The sequence below is a fragment of the Triticum dicoccoides genome, chromosome 3A, assembly GCF_002162155.2.
Source record: "Triticum dicoccoides isolate Atlit2015 ecotype Zavitan chromosome 3A, WEW_v2.0, whole genome shotgun sequence".
NCBI lineage: Eukaryota > Viridiplantae > Streptophyta > Magnoliopsida > Poales > Poaceae > Triticum > Triticum dicoccoides.
Window position 1 is genome coordinate 2,096,820 of NC_041384.1, and position 13,349 is coordinate 2,110,168.

At 41.6% G+C, this 13,349-nt stretch overlaps 1 pseudogene; it reads right to left on the reverse strand.

Annotated features, from left to right (window-relative positions):
• Nucleotides 1-940: 940 nt before the first annotated feature.
• LOC119270828 lies at nt 941-6,404 on the reverse strand (annotated as a pseudogene).
• Between the last annotated feature and the right edge of the window lie 6,945 nt (nt 6,405-13,349).

Genomic DNA, 13,349 nt, shown 5'->3' on the forward strand with positions numbered 1-13,349 from the left:
AACATATGTAATAATTAGTTTGGTGGGTGGGGGAGATGATAGAGTGTGTTTTATTGTTATTTATAATGCAGTGATTTTGTGGGCATCTCATGCTGTGATTCCGTGTTATCCGCTAGCCAACCTTTACTTATGAGAGAAAATTTCCGTGTCGATAGCCGCATGTACTACTATATTGGTGCTATAATATCATGTGATGACGCTGATTTTTTTTTTTTTTGCAGGTGATGGGAGGGTGCGTGAGATTGATATGTTTTTATAGGCCGATTGCTACTGATTGATTTGAAAATTTGTTGGCCCCGTCAAAATCGTAAACCAAATCCAAAATTAAATACCTCAATTGAATGGAAGAGCTTCAAAATTAGGGAACATAATGAATAAAAGAATTAAATGGGAGAGCTTAGAAAGTGTTGAACCGATTAAAATCGGTTGACCCAAGGCTAAACTGAATACCTCAATTAATTGTGAGCCCTTAAAAATTAGAAAGCATGGTGTATAGTATAAAAGAATTGAATGAGATATCCTTGAGAAATTGTTGACCCGGTCAAAATCGGGTTACCAATTCTTATTGGAGACCTCAATTGAATGTGGGCTTTTTAAAACTAGGAAGTTTAGTGTTATAGAGGATTCCATGCGTTATGCAGGGTGTAGGATCCGTAGATAAGCGCAAAGTTCATAATAAATTAAAAATCAGAAACACATGAAGAATGTGAAAAGTTCATAGCAAATTTAAAATCAGAAACTCATAAGAAATGAAAATTTTGTGGGAACCCATGTTTCACAGATCGGAAGATACTCCAATGTACACAACGAAATTATGCACTTCTATAGAACACATAAATGTTGCTAATCACATAACTGAATAACCCCACTAAGAACAATCTCTGCAGCAACTTTGCATTGGATAACTCAAACACGCAATTCATGCTCCGTTGTTCAAGCTTTATTTTGCTCCATTCCTCAATTGCCTTGCAGGAGGTAGGGCGTCCATGGAAAGTTCATTGATTCCCACGATTACAATGCCGTAGGTATGTGCAATGGCGAGGCTACATACATATGATACTCTGGTCAGAAGTTTCAACTGTGGAATAATATTCTGAAGAAAACTCCCAAGCTGAATTACAAAACCATCCTACTTTGTGATCCCGCACTTTAGTGGTTGTTTGGATTACTGATATATGGAATATTTTTTAGCAAAATCTGCTAAAGAGGATTTTTAGGAAACAAGTTTTAAGTTGTGGCTTTGTTAAAACTGGTTTATGGAATACTTTATTTGGCTTAATAACTTCAAATAGGAGACATGTGTATTAGATGAAGTTTCATATCGGGCGCAAGAACACAACCGAGCTCTGATGCTGCCACTAATTGGGGTGATCGTCACACTCGAGGAAGAGCCCAAGCTGCCTTTAAGAGCCACCCAGTGTATCTTCTCGCTAGGCATCACCGTCCTCTTTGTCTCCAGCACGTCCCGACGGGACTTCACCCCGGAGCTCGTCTCCTTCTGCCTTCTTTCCAAAGATTCCTTACCATGGGAGATCAGTTCGTGTGCACTTTGCTCGAGCTGTATTGTTGATGCTCTCATTTGAATACGAGCTGCTACATTCACTGCTGGGATTTGAATGAGAACCGCCGCTGCTGCAATCACATGCGGAGTTTGAATTGGAATCACTTCTGCTTGAGATAGGGCTGTTGATGATGATTGCATCTTCATCAAGATTCTTCACCGGTGAGGCTTTGTTGCATATGTAAATGTAGCCGTCCTCCTCTTCCATGAGCGTCAGTGCCGATGTGATCGCCAAAGGGCAGAAGCCGCCGGCTATGTTAACATCTTCCTCCTGTTTCGTCATCCTCTTGGGCATGTGGCAGCGACCATGGGCAAGGGCTGGCAGTGGCAGACTGCTTCGATGGTGGAACGGCGGTGGCGATGACGACAAACAAGCGCCAACACTGGCAAAGTCTTTCAAGGCTGACACTACATGCCGCGGTGGTGGCACCACCACCACCATAGCAAGAGCCTCGCATATCCCAGATTGGCTTTGGGGAAACGACGATGCAGTTGGCTCACCGAGTGAGTTTTCATAAAATGACAATTAATCATTTCTCAAAACACAAATTACAGGTGTAGGCGATACCATGTTTGGTAATCCAGGGATTGGTTATGGTATCCAAACAGAGTTTACGTTAAATCGATGCGAGATCAACTTTTCATAAACAGGTTTAACTGAAATCACAGTATCTAAACAACACACATGCATGTAGGTTCAATGAAGTTTTCCATTTTAGGGAGACCTATAAGTGAAAACACAATTTAAACCTACAACTAATTATAATAAGAATCTGAGCACCTACGCATTGGGGACTTTAGTTGCTATTATGCCATTTCATGCACTTAGCACCTTACCTAAACACATTTGCATTGGAGGAGGCCTAATTTACAAACCGTTAACAATTTTTGGAAGCATGCACCTTAGTTACTTGATCTCATTTCCCAAGATGCTAATACCAATGAAAGAGCAGTGCTTCCGTACCCCATTCCGTCATTCTTAAATGTGTGGAAGCAACAATCAGTCGTTGACTATGCTTTTCTTTGCTCAAAGGGCTGGTTGAGCTTGGATGTTGGCAGATTTGGCTAGGAATGCTAGGATTCTCCGTGCGGACGAGATGGCTTCAGTTTGTTAGCACGTTATCTACTGATGAAAAGATGATGTGCGGGGGTAAAATACAAGAATTGTATGAAATTCTTCTGTTACCTTTTTGTGGCCTTGATGTATGCAAGACATAAAACATCGCGAAGATCGAAATGAACCGTTCTCTCACACCTGCAAAATTATGAATCCTACTGTTAATTTCCAAAATTCTTAGAGGAGGAAAATGGTGTAGCCATGCTCTTAGCCCTCTGGTTTGTAATACAATGACTTGAACTGGAAAGCAAGCCTGTAAATTTTTATTTTAATTTTGAAGTTAGCAAGCTTGTAGTTGGAGCGTTATTTTTGGGTCGTCTGCTTTATCCCGGATGGATTCTGACCCAAAAACATTCTCGTGTTACTATGTGATTGTTGTTCAAAGAAGATCCAACATGGACATTTTTTTATTATAATGACCATCACATGTGTTCCTTTAGTACAGGAGGGACCCTGAAAATTAGAAAAGAACTATGGCCCTGGGGAGTAGTACGAGGCCACAATGTATAGTAGCGGCTGCCGGAGCGTTATACCTGTAGGTCGTGGAGTCGTGGAGAGAAACACCGTAGGTCTCTGATGCAGTAACCAACACTGCCGGACGATCTGGGTGGCAATCGACCACACCAACTTGACAGGGTGTTGATCTGAGATACGTTAATCCGAATGTACGTGGCCCATTGATTTCACGGATACACGTCTGTGTCCGCAAATCCCAGATCTGCGGCATGTGAGACGTTAATTTGAGATGTTCGGCATGCATGCATGCAACCACGCAGTACAAGATCTGATATCATTTGTTTGTTTGCTGAATTAAGAAGATGATCTTTCTAGAAGCCATACCTGTGCCGTCCCATTGTATGATCCTGTAACCATGTAGTGCTGCTGATCGCCACCCGTGGGATAGTAATCAACAGACCACTGCATATCTTCGCAGTCGAGGCTGGTGACATGGATGGGAGAAAAGATTGTCCAGATCTGTGGACGAGAAATAAATAAATCATACCAGATGGACAAACAATATTTATTTGTAGCACAAGTTTATACGAGTATTAAAAGAAGGAATATTAATTAACCTTCATTGTGCGGTCGAAGGAGACGCTGGCAAAAGTGTTGGCATCATGCGGATTAAACTTGACTTGGTTCACCCAGCTTGAGTGGCCTGTGAATGTCCGAATGCACACCCAGCCCTTCTCATAGTCCCACAGCTTGATCAGTTTGTCCTTAGATGCCGACAGCACAAATGGTTGGGTCGGGTGAACGGCGAATGATGTGACGTCATCGCCGTGAGCTTTGAATTCCTTGACTCTCTTCATTGTCATAAATTCATACACGTGGATGTACCCGGTGTCATCACCCACCACGAACAATTGCTCCGTTGACTTCACGATAAACCTAACAGTGGAAACAACCACAAAAGTGAAGACAAAGGTTCTTATGGCATGAGCAAACCCAGGGTAGAATTCACGCTCCATCATTTTTGTCTGCATGGCACAAAAGATATGGATACAATTGGAAATCAGCGTGTAACATACAATGTGAGGGCCCAGCCCATCATTGCATCCCAACAAAAATACGGCTGCATCCTACGTACATACGTACCTGGGTCTTGTAGTTCCAAATGACAAGTCGACTCATATAGCCTGCCAAAATCCTACGTGTGACACGAAAAAACATAGCAGGCATAGAAAATAATTATTAAAACTAGTCATCAACCTGTGCACATGCACGAGATAGCTTAATACTATTTTTTATTTACAAATATATTTTTTATGGGAAAAATCCGTCAATCTTGAAGCAAAAGAAAATTGTATCCGTTTGGGCCGGATTACATAGTTTACATGCAAAATGTATATATACATATTTTTTGAGCTGCACTATAATCGATTGTATGGTTTTGAATCTATCTACATATCTATTAATTATATACTAAATTATACTTCCTCCATCCCATAATATAAGAGTGTTTTTAACACTAAAACACTCTTATATTGCGGGATGGAGGGAGTACTATTTTAAGCCGTCAACCTAAAATCTAATGAGCTAGTGTTAGCTCCAGACCAACACGTTGTTTTTATCAAACTACATATATGCTCACACACAACTGATTGTACACGATAAGAATGATACTCTTCCACACATGATGAGCTCTTCCCCACCAGATATATAATTTAGGAAGGATTTGATTAGCCTCCGCGTTGTGTCATGACAACATTTTATATCCGGTTTGGATTCGATTAACTTGACACAAGGGCGGGATGTGTTTCGCTGGAATCTTACTACATCTGAGTCCATTGCAGTTCTCTATGTTCCGTGCACTCCCTCAAACAGAGATTCCAATGGACAATAATAAACAAATCTGGAAATCGAATATGCCACTAAAAGTTCAGATTTTCATGTGGCTAACTAAAGACAACCTCGCTTGACGCAATTAGAAAGAAAACAAGAAATGTAATTTTTGTACTCATAACGAGACAATCGAACAACTCTTCTTTCAATGCAAGTTTGCGCGTTTTACATGATTAGGCATTCAAATAGCGTCAAATTTGTATCCATCAACATGTTTTGCCAATATATATGGCCACTGGATTGATGGAATACCAAATATGTTTAGCACAGTAATATGGGTGGGAGCGACTATGGTAGCTTTGGCTATGTAGAAATGATTGTGTTTTTAATGGAAAAATAAATTCTCCTATGGAGGTTATTTACCATTGTACGTACTGACTTCATACGTGGTCTACTCTGCACTGAACTGAGTACCAATCACTGTTCAAGGCGGTGTGTATGCGGTTGGAGATGGTACCCGAGGAGGTTTTTACCCAACATGGGTGACAGCATAATCTCTGAATCGGACCACCTTCTTCGTTGACATAGGCATATTTTCGGTCTCATATGGCTTTTTGCCACTTTGTTGTTTTATATTCTTCGTTAGACTATTCGTTTGATGGTTGTGTTCATCTCAGCTATGCAGAGGCGCGTGTTGATCTTTGTGATTTGTATCTGCTCGATGCTATATTTTGAGTTAACAAAAGCGCCTTTATCAAAAAATGTTCACGTGAGTCGTGACCAAGATCAAGGTCGAGCGTACAGGTAATGGGATGATGCATTTAGCTGTATATTGTTAGGCCAAACTTGTGATTCCATCGTTTTCCAGAAAATTTACATGATATGCGGCGCTCTCTATGCACAACAGTTGAAATCGCCCTCGCCGGTAGCCCGACCTCGGTGTCGGCGCCTTGGAGGCCTCGTGGCCCATTGGGAAAACTTTGTGGAGGAGGAGGAGGGCTGCATTAGCAACCTTGGTGACTTCATCGCCACTGCGGCGGTGACGCCCAAGGTCGCGCATTGTCGCAGTGGCCAGGTGCGCTGGTTCAAAGTTAGCAGCGCGGGGCTTGTCTCCCCACCATCGAGTTGTCTTTGTCTTGGGTGCATGGGCGTTCCCCGCCGGGGTTGTTCGCTGCGAAGGTAGAACATGGTGTCGCAGCCAGTTGAAGTATGGCGGCGTGAGGCACGCGGTCCATCTGCTGCGTTGCTCTCGAGTGCGACCGTCGTTTGGCGCTTCCCTGGTGTGCGCAGGGCCGTCACCGCCGGCCCTCTTGCGGATGGGGCAAGGGTTCCACCGCGAAACCGTCCCCACTCCCCTTGAGATGGACCGGTACCAAGGCCTAGGTTGGCCCAGCTCTCTCCTTGCCCACTGCCCCACCCAAGATGTCTGGGGTACTCCATTCAGCGAAATCACCAATTAAGAGGTACCCCTTGCAAAGGTTATCCCAGACTCTTTTGGTGGTGAAAAATGATGCAGCACAGGTGGACCAGTTGTCACCACTAGAGAGTATTGGTCTATTTTTTTTACACCCCTGCATGAGGAATGTGAGCTTGGTTGTGTGTTTCTTTCTAGACCCGTTTAAAAAAGGACAACGCTAACGCCCACACGTGTGGTGGGAGCCAAACCCACCCACACGCCCTATAGCACATAGACTACGTCATGTCACCACATGCATGCACGTGGAAATCTTTTTGGATTTTCTGTTTTTAAAATGTTTTATCTCTTAAATGAAAAATCCGATTGAAGATCCGTTTTCACCATTTAATCCCTCACGACGAGATCTTCGAAACTAGATCTTATATCAATATATTTCGACGATTTTTTTTTGGTTAAAAGTTGCTGTGTCTATTGCACATGAATTGCCATGATGTTTATACTGAAGTTGCCATGATATATCTCAGCTATTTTCTTCTACATTTAAAAGTAAATTTTGACATATTATAAAATGAGGAATTAAGAAACTAGACTTGCCATGCACCATAAATTAAAATTGCCATGATACATGCACTTAAAATTGCCATGGTTCATACAAAAAAATATTTTTCATGGTCAAAATACTGGAATTGCCATCATCAAAAAACTAAAATTGCCATGATCTACAAACTAAAATTACCACATGGCAACTTTAGTTTAAACACTATTGCAACTACAGTGTAAACATCATGGCAACTTTTGGGCAAAAAAAATTTTCGTCGAAACTGTTGGAAATATGCCCTAGAGGCAATAATAAATAAGTTATTATTATATTTCCTTGTTCATGATAATCGTTTATTATCCATGCTAGAATTGTATTGATAGGAAACTCAGATACATGTCTGGATACATAGACAACACCATGTCCCTAGTAAGCCTCTAGTTGACTAGCTCGTTGATCAATAGATGGTTACGGTTTCCTGACCATGGACATTGGATGTCATTGATAACGGAATCACATCATTAGAAGAATGATGTGATGGACAAGACCCAATCCTAAGCATAGCACAAGATCGTGTAGTTCGTATGCTAAAGCTTTAATAATGTCAAGTATCATTTCCTTAGACCATGAGATTGTGCAACTCCCGGATACCGTAGGAATACTTTGGGTGTGCCAAACGTCACAACGTAACTGGGTGGCTATAAAGGTACACTACGGGTATCTCCGAAAGTGTTTGTTGCGTTGGCGCGAATCGAGACTGGGATTTGTCACTCCGTGTGACGGAGAGGTATCTCTGGGCCCACTCGGTAGGACATCATCATAATGTGCACAATGTGATCAAGGAGTTGATCACGGGATGATGTGTTACGGAACGAGTAAAGAGACTTGCCGGTAACGAGATTGAACAAGGTATCGGGATACCAACGATCGAATCTCGGGCAAGTATCGTACCGATAGACAAAGGGAATTGTATACGGGATTGATTAAGTCCTTGACATCGTGGTTCATCCGATGAGATCATCGTGGAACATGTAGGAGCCAACATGGGTATCCAGATCCCGCTGTCGGTTATTGACCGGAGAACGTCTCGGTCATGTCTGCATGTCTCCCGAACCCGTAGGGTCTACACACTTAAGGTTCGATGACGCTAGGGTTATAAAGGAAGCTTGTATGTGGTTACCGAATGTTGTTTGGAGTCCCGGATGAGATCCGAACGTCACGAGGAGTTCCGGAATGGTCCGGAGGTAAAGATTGATATATTGGACGAAGGGTTTTGGAGTCCGGGAGTGTTCCGGAGGTACCGGGTGATGACCAGCATGACCGAAAGGTGTTTCGGGAGCCCCGGCAAGTGTTGGGGGGCTTCATGGGCCAAGGGAAGGGGGCAAACCAGCCCACTAAGGGGCTGTGCGCCCCCCTCACCTATTCCCACGTGACCAGGGGGTTTGGGGCGCCCCATCTAGGGTTCCCACCTCCTGGCTTGGGGGCCAAGTCACCCAAAGGGGAGATCCCATCTGCCCTGGCCGCCCCCCCCCTAGGGGAAACCCTAGGGCGCCTCCCCCTCCCCCTTGCCCCTATATATAGTGGAGGTTTTGGGGCTGCCCAAGACACGAGATGAGTTCCTCTCCCCGTTGGTGCAGCCCTACCTCTCTTTCTCCTCGTCTCCCGTGGTGCTTGGCGAAGCCCTGCAGGATTGCCACGCTCCTCCACCACCACCACGCCGTTGTGCTGCTGCTGGATGGAGTCTTCCTCAACATCTCCCTCTCTCCTTGCTGGATCAAGGCATGGGAGACGTCACCGGGCTATACGTGTGTTGAACACGGAGGTGCCGTTCGTTCGGTACTAGGATCTCCGGTGATTTGGATCACGACGAGTACGACTCCATCAACCCCGTTCTCTTGAACGCTTCCGCTTAGCGATCTGCAAGGGTATGTAGATGCACTCTCCTTCCCCTCGTTGCTGGTCTCTCCATAGATAGATCTTGGTGACACGTAGGAAAATTTTGAATTTCTGCTACGTTCCCCAACAGTGGCATCATGAGCTAGGTCTATTGCGTAGATTCTATGCACGAGTAGAACACAAAGTAGTTGTGGGCGTTGATTTTGTCAATTTACTTGCCGTTACTAGTCTTATCTTGATTCGGCGGCATCGTGGGATGAAGCGGCCCGGACCGACCTTACACGTACTCTTACGTGAGACTGGTTCCACTGACTGACATGCACTAGTTGCATAAGGTGGCTAGCGGGTGTCTGTCTCTCCCACTTTAGTCGGATCGGATTCGATGAAAAGGGTCCTTATGAAGGGTAAATAGCAATTGGCATATCACGTTGTGGTTTTGCGTAGGTAAGAAACGTTCTTGCTAGAAACCCATAGCAGCCACGTAAAACATGCAAACAACAATTAGAGGACGTCTAACTTGTTTTTGCAGGGTATGCTATGTGATGTGATATGGCCAAGAAGAATGTGATGAATGATATGTGATGTATGAGATTGATCATGTTCTTGTAATAGGAATCACGACTTGCATGTCGATGAATATGACAACCAGCAGGAGCCATAGGAGTTGTCTTTACTTATTTATGACCTGCGTGTCAACATAAATGTCATGTAATTACTTTACTTTATTGCTAACCATTAGCTGTAGTAGTAGAAGTAATAGTTGGCGAGACAACTTCATGAAGACACGATGATGGAGATCATGATGATGGAGATCATGGTGTCATGCCGGTGACGATGATGATCATGGAGCCCCGAAGATGGAGATCAAAAGGAGCAAAGTGATATTGGCCATATCATGTCACTATTTGATTGCATGTGATGTTTATCATGTTTATGCATCTTATTTGCTTAGAACAACGGTAGTAAATAAGATGATCCCTCTTTAAAATTTCAAGAAAGTGTTCCCCCTAACTGTGCACCCTTGCGACAGTTCGTTGTTTCGAAGCACCACGTGATGATCGGGTGTGATAGATTCTAACGTTCACATACAATGGGTGTAAGACAGATTTACACACGCGAAACACTTAGGTTGACTTGACGAGCCTAGCATGTACAGACATGGCCTAGGAACACAAGAGACCGAAAGGTCGAGCATGAGTCGTATGGTAGATACGATCAACATGAAGATGTTCACCGATGTTGACATTTCTGTTTTCTATGTTTTGCTTTATTTTTACCTTTTTTGATATATTCGAAATATTTATATTACAAAATCAATTTTTCATTTTTAAATGTTAATCTTGCATTTGAAAATGTTAAATGTGTATAGGACAATAATTTTTATGCACACGAAAATGTATAAATTTGAAACAAAAAAATTTGAACATGTTAAATATGTCTAAAAATGTTAAACATATGTAAGAAATATGTTTACACATTTTTTAAAATGTTGTGTAATTCAGAAAAATGATTCATGTTTGTGAAAAATGTTGATCATGTGTACAATTTTTTTATCATATGCATGAAATGTTCAAAAGTTAAACAAAGGAAAGTAGAACATGTTAGTCATTTGTACAAAAAATGTTAATCATACACACAAAAAATGTACAAAAGTGAGAAAAAACAAAGTAGAGCATGTTAATAATTTGTATGAAAAATATTAATCATGTGTCAAAAAAACTTATACATTGTAATATTTTTCTTTAAATAAGAAAATTGTTAATCATATTAAAAAAGTGTACAACTATATTTGGAAAAATGTTCCGTGTATTCCAAAAAGTGTCCGAAATAAGTATGTTTTAAATGTACCTCATGTATTTAAAAATTTCCAAACATGATAAAGAAAAACGTTTCATGTGTGCTTTAAAATGTACATAGCATACCGACAAAAAGTAGACATGGGTTGAACAAAGAAAACTGATAACACTACAAAGAAACAAAATATGACAGCTAACAAATCGAAGAAAAAAAAGGAAACCAGGAAAAGGGAAACCCCAAAAGGAAAAAAAAATGACAAGCAAACTTATTCCTAATAGACATGTGTTAAAAAATACGAAAAAACCCAGGAAGAAAAAAAAACAAGTCTCACAACAAAGAGACAAAAATGAAGCACTAGAAAAACCGAAGAAGACCAGGAAGAAACAAGAGAAACCAAATTACAATGAAGAAAGGAAAGAAAACCGAAGGAAACGGGTGCAATAACAGAGAAAACCAAATTACAACAAAGAAAAAATAAAACCCAAAAAGAGTGAAAAACAAAAAAGAAGAAAAGAAAACCCATAAAAAGACAACAGCGATGCGTAAAGAGCCGGCTCGACTAGCTGGGCTGTAGGCCTAAGGAATCAGTACTGGCGAGATACGACACTTCCTTATGGGAGGTCCTATGTGTCGCATTTTGCGTCATATTGTCATAAGGAAAAAAATGCTGATGGCGCCCCCACGGAGGATCGACGTCGCTAGCCACTCGAGCTGATGGCGCGTTCGTGATTGCTATACACCGCGAAATAGCAAAATCACTATTGGGAGGGGCATATGAAACATGTACACACGAAGAAGGCAGTGTAGAGTTTTTTTTAGAAACCCCAAATCTTTCTTTTTAAATCGTGAACATTTTTTGATACACAAATAAAATTCGGAATTTCAAACATTTTTCGAAAAGCACAAAAAAATTAGAAACCACAACAGTATTTTGAATTTTTGAACAAATTTTCTGAAAACGAGAACATTTTTAAAATTCTGAACAAATTTTGAAAGCCTGAACATTATTTGGAACTCCCCGGACAATTTTTGAATTTGTGAACAAATTTTAAGAACGAGAACATTTTTTGAAATTGTGAAAAGAAATTGAAACCACAAACATTTCTTGAAATTCTATGATTTTGGAATTTGTGAACAAATTTCAAAATGAGAACATTTTTTGTAATTCTGAACAATATTTGAAATTTTCAAAAAAGGTCGAAAAGAAAATTAAACTTGAAAAGGACAAAAGAAAAATAAAAAAATAAAAATGTTCAGAAATTCATGAACATTGTTTTTACAAATATTTAGAAAAGATAAAAACAATTTTTGAAATTTCTGAACAAAATTTGAAAACAGAGACATTTGTAAAAATTCCCGAACAATTTAGAAAATGCGAATATTTTTTGAATGTAGGAACAAATTTGAAAACAGGAACATTTTACAAAATTTGAACTTTTTTAAAATCATGAATATCTCTGGAAAAATAAAAAATAAAATTGAATAAAAAAGAAAACGACAAAATGAAAATAAAAGAAAAAGAAAAACCTGACCACAAAGAAATAGAAAACAGAAAAAACCATAGAAAAGAAACAAAAAACTGATTCAGTGAAGGTTCCCAAAACCGGATGGGGTAGTGCCAGCGTGATTTACTCAAATGGGCCGGCCTAGTCGCGTCGGTCGTTTTGAGGAAGACCAAACGAGCGACTGGTACACGGGCGCTGGTTCGTTGACATTGCCGGAAGCAGCCGCTGATGCCGCGGCGGAAGAGCGGGGTCGCCGCACCAGAGCGCTAACCTCTCACCGCTGGAAAACACCAGTCTCAGCTCCAGGTCTGCACCCTCTGCCCACACCAACCCTAAACTTGCTCCTCTATGTTTTTATCCACGTCTTGAATATATACTGAGCAGATGGGGGTGGATCCATGCTAACATCAGAAGAGAATTGAGCATATCCTCCCGCGCATCAATCAATAAGTAGTCTTAATTTAGTGAATTATTAGTACTGAAATTTTTCGAGTATTTTGGTGGATTGGTAGGGATATTTATAGTGTAGTTTCGACTATTTTGGTGGACTGTGAAAAGGGAAGGAGGCGGTGGCGTCGGCACGAGGGAGAGAAAGAAGTGAGGGATGGTGAGAGAAACCCTAGCCGTGTCACCCGATTGGGCATGGGGCAACGGACCAGGACAAGCCACTTGGCATAGGGTTAGGTGAAATATCGGAAATGCCCTCAGCGGCCACTGATAATTGTAGGCGGTGGCACACATCGTGCACACACAACGATCAGCATCGGTCAAGCCCGTCGAAACCCCACCTTCCATAGACAGACAAGACGGTATGACAGGGAAGCAAAAAAGGGCACTATTCCTTGCTAGTCACACAAGACTTGATCTGGCGGCCAGGATCATCCCATAAAACAAACGACAGTCGAAAGTTGTTTGGAGAGGCAATCGGACGGTCCAGAGTACAAGTGCCCTAAGAAGGCTTCATTCCATGCCACAAGTGCCCTCAAAAGGCTTCATCCCATGCCACAATCTAATAATGGGATGCTCTTCTTTCACCCCCATTCACTCATAAATGGGCCAACTCAAAGCAACTATAGAAAGGCAACAAGGGGTCCATGTTTGGTAGTTGTTCGATGCGTTATGTGGGGAATAGGATCCACAGGAAAACGCAAAGTTCCTACCAAATTTAATATTAGAAACTCATGAAGAAATGCGCATAGTTCATAAAAAAAATCAGAAACTCACGATGAAAT